Genomic DNA, 10,560 nt, shown 5'->3' on the forward strand with positions numbered 1-10,560 from the left:
GGGAGTTCTTCTCTACCAGATTCCATGGTAAGCACTGGAAAACATTAGGATAAATGATCCCAGGAGAGAAAATTTCTTTCTTTCTTTTTTTTTAAAGATTATTTTCACTTTTCAAAAAACTTAATGAATCACTGTCAGACACAAAGTTACAGGGCTGTTCCTGATTGAATTTCAGTCCTATAATGTTGGAGCACCTTTCCCTTCATCAACCCATTTCCCTCCATCAATGTCTCCAGTTTCCTTCCTGCCCCACAGCCTGCCTCTATGACAGACACTTTTTCTTTTTCCCTTTTAGGCACTGCATTTGCAGTAGTGTTACTGAAAGGGTATCATGCATATCACTTTACCTCCTTTCAGCACCCAGTTCTTGTCCAGAGTGATTACCTCCCACTATCATTGTCATAGTGGTCCCTTCTCTGTCCTAACTGTCCTCCCTGCATTGTGGTAAGTTTCCTACCGAGGGTCAGTCCTCCTGGCCTTCATTTCTATTTTCTTCTGGTATTTTCAGGGAGAGCAAAATTTTGAAGTACTGGTTTTCACAGGCTTAGAACTCAGGCCTGGTATAGAAAGCACTGTTCTTCCATTGTTCATCAATTTGCTTGAGCAGGCCCAGTAACGTCTCCATTTTGAGACTTGTTGTTACTGTGTTTGGCATATTGAATACATCACAGGTAGCTTGCCAGGCTTTGCCGTGTGGGTGAGATACTCTCCGTAGCGTGCTGGGGCTCTCTGAGAGGGGTGGAGGAATCGAACTTGACTCAGCTGGGCTGGCTATGTGCAAGGCAATGCCCTACCTATGCTATCGCTCCAGCCCGGATATAGAAAATGTGTTCAAATTCCTGGGTTCTTTGAAAAAGATGTTCTGTTGCTGCAATTCCTCAACGTTCAGAGAACTTGACTGAAATCCTAAGGTTGCAGGAGTGATCTATCTGGTCAGGGAGGGGATGAGAGGAAACCCCACAAGGGCAAATGCACCAAGAAATCTGCCCCAAATCTGAACTGAGGAAGTAAACCTGATTAGCCTTTCAATAGTGCTACATACCACTTTAAAACATTGCCTCTCTGCTTCTGCCTCAGACTAATTTTATACTTTTTTACTTTGGGCTGGAGAGATAGCAGAGCAGTAAGGCGTTCGCCTTACAAGCGGCCAACATGGCCGACCCGAGTTCGATTCCTCCGCCCCTCTCAGAGAGCCCGGCAAGCTACTGAGAGTATTCGATATGCCAGACACAGTAACAACAAAGTCTCCAATGGAGACGTTACTGGGCCCGCTCGAGCAAATCGACGATCAACGGGAGGGCCTTTACCTTTACCTTTACCTTACTTTGGAATACATCACCGGTGGCTTGGGCGAGATACTCTCGGTAGCTTGCAGGCAGCCAACATGGCCGACCCGAGTTCGATTCCTCCGCCCCTCTCGGAGAGCCTGGCAAGCTACCGAGAGTATCTCGCCCGCACAGCAGAGCCTGGCAAGCTACCGAGAGTATTCGATATGCCAAACACAGTAACAACAAAGTCTCCAATGGAGACGTTACTGGGCCCGCTCGAGCAAATCGACGATCAACGGGAGGGCCTTTACTTTACTTTTTACTTTACTTTGGAAAAGATGATCTTAAAACTATCCCCACAGTAGTTTCCAAACAAAGTCTCTCTACTGACCATCTCCACCATCGGCCCTCCCCCATTCCCCCCTCCCCCTGCCCACTCCCCACTGGCGGGCCCCTTTCCAAGGATCCTAAAACAGTCTCATCTGATAGCAGAAAGCTCCTGGGAACCAGAAATGAGCTCAAGTATTTACTTTTTCTCCAAGAGATTGAAATTTTCTGGCAGAAAAATCCAGTTGAGGCCTGGGGGCCAGAAGGGCTGGACTCTTCCTGTCAGTTTGCTCCTTAGCCTCTGCAAGACTGGGACTCTGCAAATTTGTCTGCAGTGTAGTTCTGTTCCTAACTAGTTGTGCGCTTTAAGCAGCTAATTTAACTTTGGCTGTTTCTCCATTTGTAAATCAAAGGACTTGATCTAGGAATTTCAGGTTTCCTCAGTCTAAAATTCATGAAGATCTGTTAAACCCCCATTTTCCTTGTCTTTAAAGCAGGGAGTACTTTCCTATCCACTTCAGAGGGAGAGGGTTAAAGTGTGTGAAAATGTTTGGTGAACCTGAAAACACAACAAATGCTAGATGTTGTCATTGTTTTGGAACTCCTTAATAAATTTTTCTCCTCAGAGTATAGTTCCCATCTTTCACCTCATGGGTTAAGGAGGAATCTCTAAAATTTAGTCCTTTGATGAAATAGACAGGATGTTAGTTCAAGCAAATTATAGTAGCAGCTAACAGTTCTTCAGAAGGAAGTGGTCTAAGACTTACCTCAGTCCCCAGAGAGAGGTGGCTTCTTCTTGATCTCATTCAAAGGCATGAACAGAGCTTACTAAGAAACTTGTGTTCTCAAGTGGGGCTTTGCCCAAAGAATGAAAAGGCCTTGAGTTTCATGAGCAATAATGGTAATTTGAGGTGCTTATCTTTTACCTTACATCTGTGCATTTCCAAGTAATTTACCCCGCATTAAATCATTAGCATGCCTGACCCTACACCTGCCTTCACTTTTGCCTTTGGGATGGAGGAAGGTGATACTATCAGAGCTCTGCATTCAGAGGAAAACTTTATCTCAACCTGGTAGAGTTCTCCCATACTTCTAGTGACAAACCCTCCCAATTCTTGTCTGTCACTTCCAGGACTCACGTGGTGCCATGTCAATACCTTGTCTAGCATTATGATATCAAAACTAAAGTCTCTTTAAAGATCCTTTGTAGGAACCATCTTCTTTCATAATACAGAAAATTAAGACATTCAATCCATTCAGAAAGGGGAAGTGAAATTCCTAAAGTGTTAGTTAAGGACATAGTCAGTAACTTGCCTAAAGAGGTAACTATAACCATAAAACCCCAGAAGTCATCCTGTACCCTCCCCTCCTTTCCATGATCCCTCCTTTACTCACCTCAGGGGGGCACAAACCTAAGGGACACAGGGAAAATTAGGTACATAATACCTATTTCATCACTTCACAGAGTTACCTTCACCACCTCTAAACAACAGTGTCAAGTCAGGCAATCATGTGGCTCTTGGATAGAATGAGTTAAAGAGAAGGACTTTCTCTTCCTTTCTCTCCTAGAACAGCTAAATAAACATAAGCCTACTGGCACAGTGGCTAAAGAAAATAGAAAGACAGTTCATAAGCAATTTTAATGTGAAATAACAATGTACATTATGGTCTGGAAAGTTGAGCAAACCTACCCTTCAGGCATGATCTACTCTAAGGTAGAATAATATCTTTTGCCAAGTTCACAGTAGGATTAGCTATGGGATTTTTCACAAAATGGCATCAAATATCTTTGGGTTGATTTGGCTGGCAAAATTCATGACATATGGTTACTTTTCCATTTTCAGATACAATTTTGGGGAAGGTAGGTCTTATCTGGTAGTGCTTGGGGACTGTTCCTGGTTCTCTGCTAAGGAGTGACTCCTGGTAGTGGTTGTGGACCCATATGAAGTGCCAGGGATTGACCCAGAATCAGCTACATGCAAGACAAGTGCCTTACCCCTTGTACCATCTCTCTGACCCCAATTTTTTTATTCTTTAAAAAATGTTTAACAAAGGCCTAGGTGGCCATGGTTTAATAGGATTGGAAGGAATGCTGGTGGTAGTGGTTGTCATCCTATTTCCCAAGCTGGTTTCTAAATAACATGAATTTTGGGGGAGGGGACCTTGATTTAAAAAAAAGATTCTGGGGCTAGAGTCATAGGGCATTTACCTTGCATGGAGTGACCAGGGTTCCACCACTGGCATTCCATATGCTCCTCCAGATTCAACAGGAGTGAACTTTGAGACCAGAGCTAGGGGTAAGCCCTGAGCACTGCTGGGTATGGCTCCCAAACAAAAATAAATAAAAACAAAGATTCTGTGTTGAAATAAGTTGGAAATATATTACTGAGCTTCCTACAATAGTCCCTCAAAATTCTCAAGGCACATTATTAACTTATTAAATATATCAAAATAGTTGAAGTACTAAAACATTTTAACTTTGTTAAAATAATTTCTAAGACACCCTGATTTTGAAACAAGACCTTCCCATTTTTTAAATGACCTTTATTATGGTTTCACAAAATTCATGTTCTTTGGAAACTATTATTTGAGCCCAATATTACTGGTGAAAAAAAATGTGGTCCCAAGAGAGACTGAAATTCTTAAATACTCTCATTGGGGAGCAAGGACTAGAATCCTGTTTCCAAACTGCCTGATCTAAATTAGTTGATCATATCCAAGTAGGGAGGTTTCCCCTACGGTGGATCTTGGCTTGAGATGATGTGTGTAAAATAAAATTTGTACATTTTGCTCCACCATGGGTCCTTTTGCGATAATTTGCTAAGGTACAAAGATTGCTTTATATGTTTTAAAAAACAGGTAATCAAAGATGAGGGCTATGGGGCTGGAGCAATAACACAGCGGGTAGGGCGTTTGCTTTGTACGCGGCCAACCCGGGTTCAATTCCCAGCATCACATATGGTCTCCTGAGCACTGCCAGGGGTGATTCCTGAGTGCAGAGCCAGGAGTAACCTCTGTGCATCACTGGGTGTGACCCAAAAAGAAAAAAAAAGAGGGCTAGAGAAGTACCTCAGTGGTAGATTGCATGCCTCACCTATACAGGCCTTGGGTGTGATTCTGGGAACCCCTATCCCACTCTCTTATTATCTTACAGATCTTGGGGTATCTTCCAACTACAATGTGGATGTACCTTAGGTACTTAATAGATGTATTTAATGAGTAAATTACAGAATGATGTCAAAGTTGCTGTCAGCAAGAAGGGCCAGGAACTGAAAAAGAAGAAAAGCAAAAATTTGGTGAAAGAGGAGGGATGAAAAGCAGGACCCAACACTCATTGCACAGGGAGGGATATTAAAACTCTGCCAGAGAAGGAAAGGGAGATAGTTGTAGTACATGGAAAAAATAAAACTGAGGGACCAGAGCGTTTGCTTTCAGAAAGTAAAAGTGACTCATGATGCTAATTCAGAGGCTGGCTATTCTGGAAGGTTCTTACCCAGAAGCTAAAGATGAGAACCAAGCACTGAGAACGTTTGTGAACTCAGATCAATCTGTTTTATTGCGTAAGTACAATAAATGTACAAAGTAGCTCCTTAAACAGTACAATAATAATATGAGTGAGACATAGCGTGTCTACAAAATGCGACAATCTACAATCTAAAAAGTGGTGATGGACTCAGCTAGGGCAGGGACACATAAAATATTGTGGGTAATGTGATCAGTGAGAAGTACAAGAAGCCAGTATTATCAGGAATCAGGAGCCAGAACATATTAAGTCATGAGGTTCAGAAGGTTCATTGGAAGAGACAAGAGGTATGGGTAGGACTACACAGGCCTAGATGAAAGATAAGGGAAGAGGCATTTCAAATGATAAAAACTACTATCAGGAGGTAAGAAAGAACAAAGAACTGGGTGTTCTAAGTAGATTTTATAACCGAGTAGGTATGTGGAAAGACATCACCTGAAAATTAAAAAACATGGGCTCCATAGGCAGTGAAGGTGAACAGAAACAGGAAGGACAGCATTAGACGATTCCTTGGCAGAAAGGTCAATGGTCCGGAAGGGGCTTGCTGGTGAAGCAGAAGGCATTGGTTCTGGAGGGCTCAGCTGGTCACTCAGGTGATGTGTCTCAGACAACATGGCCTGAGGAGAGTGGCCAGCTCCTCTCTCCGGAGCCCAGGGACAGCAGACAGTTCTGGTCTTTACCTCAGGGAATGGAGGCCTAGGGAGAATGAGAAAAAATGACTGCCGAAGAGAGTGTAACCAGAAGAAAAAGATGCGAAGAACAATCAAGAAAGGCAGAAGTCGGGGCTGGAGCAATAACACAGCCGGTAGGGCATTTTCCTTGGATGGGGCCAACCTGAGTTCGATTCCCAGCATCCCATATGGTCCCCTGAGCACCGCGGGGGGTAATTCCTAAGGGCAGAGCCAGGAGTAACCCCTGTGCATCGTTGGGTGTGACCCAAATAGAAAAAAAAGAGAGGCAGAAGTGTCAACAAAGCAATTACAGCCGTGATGGAGAAAGGGCCGGCCTTGCAGTGCCCAGTGTGTGGGACTTAACCCCAGTGGCCTGGGCGGTCACCATCAGGAAAGGGGCTTCCCGGAGCTTTTTGTTTTTTGTTTGTTTTTTGGGTCACACCCGGCGATGCACAGGAGTTACTCCTGGCTTATGCACTCAGGAATTACTCCTGGTGGTGCTCGGGGGGACCATATGGGATGCTGGGAATCGAACCTAGGTCGACTGCGCGCCAAGGCAAACGCCCTACCCGCCCTACCCGTTGTGCTTTGTTTGTTTTTTGGGTCACACCTGGCGATGCACAGGAGTTACTCCTGGTTCACGCACGCAGGAATTACTCCTGGCGGTTCCCGGAGCTTTTTAGTTTGTTTCCTCATTTGTGAAGCGGGAGAGATTTCTAGCTCAGCGTGGAGCATCTCTGCGGAGAGACACAGTGGGGGTCTCCAAGCATAAGGACCGCCTGGGCCCGCCCCTGGAAGAACTGGACCGACAGGGGTACTGCCCTGAGGAGAGTCCAGGAACCGAGGAGGTGGGGACCCCTCAGGGAAGTCCCAGCCTCTGCTTCAGCCCCGTCTGCTCACAGTCCCGTGCGGTTAAAGGGTGAGCAGGTCTGGTCAGAGCCCCGTCGTCCCCGTTCCCAGCCCGCACCCGCACCCGCACCGGAATCCGCTCCCACACCGCGCTCCGCCCCCCGCCCCCGTCTCCCGCTGCCCGCCCCGCTCCAGCGCCAGCCGGTCCCGGGCGTGAGCTACGCATGCGCCGTCCCGCGCCCCGGGCCCCGCTTTCCACGTTTCACTTCCCTCCCTTTTCCTCCCCGGCTCTCGCTTGCATCGCCCCGATTGGCCAGCCGTCCTCCGGGCCTGGACCAATCACCGCCGCCCGCTCGCCCCCGTGTTACTGGGTAGAACAAAACAAAAACAAACAGAGCGAGCGGGGCCAGAGGCGCTCCGAGGCAGCGGCGGAGGCTGAGGCGGCGCGGAGTCGGGAGCGGCGGACGCGGGGACGTGGGCGAGCGGTGGCGGCGGCGGCGACCCGTGGGGTCAGTACCGGCAGAACGGCTCGCACGCTCGGAGGGGCGACTGCGCCCGCTCCCCCCACCCACCCCCAGACTCCGTCTTCTCCTCAGAGGCTGCGCACGTTGGGGGGGAGGGGGCGTGGAGCTCACGGCCGCGGCGCTCCGGGACCCCCAGGGTTGGGGTTTGTGGGGGGGAGTTGAGGTGACGGGGGGGTCTCCCGCCGCTATCTTCGGGGTCCGATGGCCCCGGGTCGCGCCCGCCCCCAAGCCCAACGCCCGGGGGCTCCCTCCTCCTGGGCCCGGAGCGCGGCGGCGCGGGCCCGCCCCCCTCCCGGAGTCCCCCCCATCTCTCTCGGCTGCGCGGGGCGCGCGGGGCGCTCTCGGTCCCCGCCGAAGCCCAGTTTCCTGGTTTCCTTTTCTTAAATTTTCGGGGAGCGAATTGGGGAGGCGTGTGTGTATGGTGGTGGTGGGGAAACCCGCCTGAGATCCTGTGAGGAAGGGTCGCGGCGTCCCCCGCGGCCGGGACCCCGAGCCGAGCGCGGCTGGGGGTGGGGTGGGGGGACTGCGGGAGGCTGGGTGCGAGCGCGGGGAGGCGGACACGTGCCCGCCCCGCGGCCACTCGGCGGCTGCTCCGGGCTCCCCCGCGACTCCCCGCGCCAGGATTCCCCCCCTTCAGCCTCCCCCCCCCCAAGCAGACAAAGACGGGGAGGGAGCCCCCTTTCCGTGCAATGCCCGCCGGAGCTGCGGGCTGTAGCTGGGAGGGTTTCCTTCGCTCGCTCCTTCGCGCTCTCTCCCCGCGTTTTGCAAACGCTTCCCGACTGGCTGCAACGCGTCGGTGTTGCCCGGTCCCTCCCGCCGGGTTCGGCGAGTCCCATGGGAGGGAGCCTGCGGGTCGTGGAGGGGGTCCCGAGGCGAGGAAGACCGTGCAGAGCACAGCGGCGGGTGGTGGGGAAGAAGTCTGTCGCCGGGGGAGGGGTGAGAAGGGGAGGGGGGTACTTGATTCTGTTAGGGTGGCCGATTTCGGCTGTCTGGGTCCTGCTGGCGGAAACCCAGCACCTCCTGCAAAACCCGGGACCCCTGCGAATGTGTGTTCTCCTTGGACGGACGCCCTCAGCCTACCTTGGTGTTCCATCTATCCAATCCCTGACTATGTCTTGCAGCAGGCATCATTGACTTCTCGTTGGGTGGGTTGGTTCGGGTGCAATAGGAAAAAAAAATCATTGCTAGGGGTGCAGAAAGCTAAACGGCACCTTAGATGTTTTTCTGTAGCGCCGACTTTGTCCTTGTATCTGGAAGCTTTTAGTTACTTTTTCCCCAATGGGCTCATGAGCTGTTGTTCTGGAATGACGCCAAGTAAATTTCTAGTTAACCCGGGTCCTATCACTTGGTCCTCCGAAGTTGGAATGGATTGGTGAAGTATATTTCAGGAAACAAAACTTAGGGGGCGGGGCGGGCGTGGGGTGAGAGCAGGAGTGGGAGGGGAGGAGAAGCGCTATCTCTTACGGAAGGTCTTGGCCATCGGATACTTCGGATTGTGTGTTTCCTTCTAACAGCTGAGAAGTGAAGACAGTGTTTGGCGTTAACTGGTATAACTATTGATCATGTATAGTTATTGATAGTGTATATCAATTATGTCTCATTATTGAAAATTTCAGTTTAGTTTGGTGGGTTGTCAGGTTTAGCTTTTGCTTTACGTTTTCTTCAGTTTGAGGTAGAAATATTAAGGAGTATGAAGTACATGGAAGGAAAACCCCACTGCTTTGAAAAAGAATAGAAACATGGATTGTATTTTTATCCTTTCATTATTTGCCTAAGGACATAGGGCTTGCTTTAAGTGATTCCTTACTAAAAAGCAAATATGAGGGACTGGAAAGATAGCACAGCGGGTAGGGCTTTTGCCTTGCACGCGGCCAACCCGGGTTTGATTCCCAGCATCCCATATGGTCCCTTGAGCACCGCCAGGAGTAACTCTTGAGTGCAGAGACAGGAGTAACCCCTGTGCATCGCCAGGTATGACCCAAAAAGAAAAAAAAAGCAGATATGATCAGCTAGAAATTATAGTCAGTACTTGATAATCTTTGCCTAAGTATCTTCTTTGTAATAGTTTAGAACAAGTATTTGGTGAAATGTTTCAAAAGCAGCATTAATAATTTTGATGTAAATTTAAACATTATGTTTTGACAAGCTTCTCAGGTAACTTTCTGTGAAATATTTAAAACTTGTATTGGACTTGTGCACATAGTACTTCATTTAGATATGATCTGTAGTCCTGTCTCTCAATGAGCAGTTAAGTTTGAGATTACTGACCTTGTCTGAACATTTCCTTTTTTTTCCTGGTGTGCAAAGTGGAGTGCCAACCCAAAGATTATGAGAAGTATTGAACTAGTGCAGGATATATATATTTTTAATTACAAAGGGCTTTATAAACATAAGTTACCATTTTATCCCTAGGAGCTGCGGAGAAAATGCTCTCATTATATTTTCATTAAGAAAAATATTTTAAATGTAATTCTCATTTAAAAACATGCACATCTTGAGACATTGCTTTACTCTAGCATGAAATTCTTGTATTACAATGACATTTTTTCAGGGAAGGAGGACACTGAGTCTTTAATCATATTTGTGTATAGATCTCTAGATATTTTAAAGGTTCATTTTCTTTCCTAAATCCAAAATTCTTGGGAATTAAGGTACAGGAAGATAATTTATCTAGAATGATATGTATATTGACAAGTAATTCATTTGTCATGTAATGGCATGTAACTGAATGGTGTTGGTGAATTGGAACATAATCTGATTTTTAACTTCTGAAGCAATATGGTATCACCGTAGCTTAAAGAATATTCCATTAAAGAAATCAATGATTTTGCATAAGTTATGTTTTACAAGATAAAAAATAGTATATATTGGGTAACTTAAAAATCAGTTTCACCTTTGAGTTTTTAGGATGCATCATATACCATCCTAAAATGAGAGTGTAGGTTATAGGAAAAAGATTTTTTTGCAGTTCTTAGGTTTATTTGTTACTTTGAACATTTTGTAATTTAAAAGAAGAGCACGCATTGCTAATACAATGACTGTAAATGACAGAAAGGACTTTATCTAACCTATGTGACCTGATCAGGCAAATACTTAGGTACTCTGAAACAGTGCTTTTCAACCCTTTTCCCCCACTGTGCCCTGTTGGGACCTGTTTCCTTTCTCTGGTCTTGCTCTCACCTTGGGCCTGGACATTGCTTCATTAGATTTTTATCTGTAGCTCCCTTGGAATATCTTGGGAGCCCATAAGGAGCCAGATGGCTATGGTTGAGAAATGCAGCTTTAAAACGCCATGTAAAAATATTTACAGAGGGATTCTGAAATATTTGGTTACATCTTCTGGCTAAGTTTTTTCATGAAAATGTGTTTGGATAGTTTTATTAAAATAATATTGGATT

The sequence above is a fragment of the Sorex fumeus genome, unplaced genomic scaffold, assembly GCF_029834395.1.
Source record: "Sorex fumeus unplaced genomic scaffold, SorFum_2.1 ptg000043l, whole genome shotgun sequence".
Classification (NCBI taxonomy): domain Eukaryota; kingdom Metazoa; phylum Chordata; class Mammalia; order Eulipotyphla; family Soricidae; genus Sorex; species Sorex fumeus.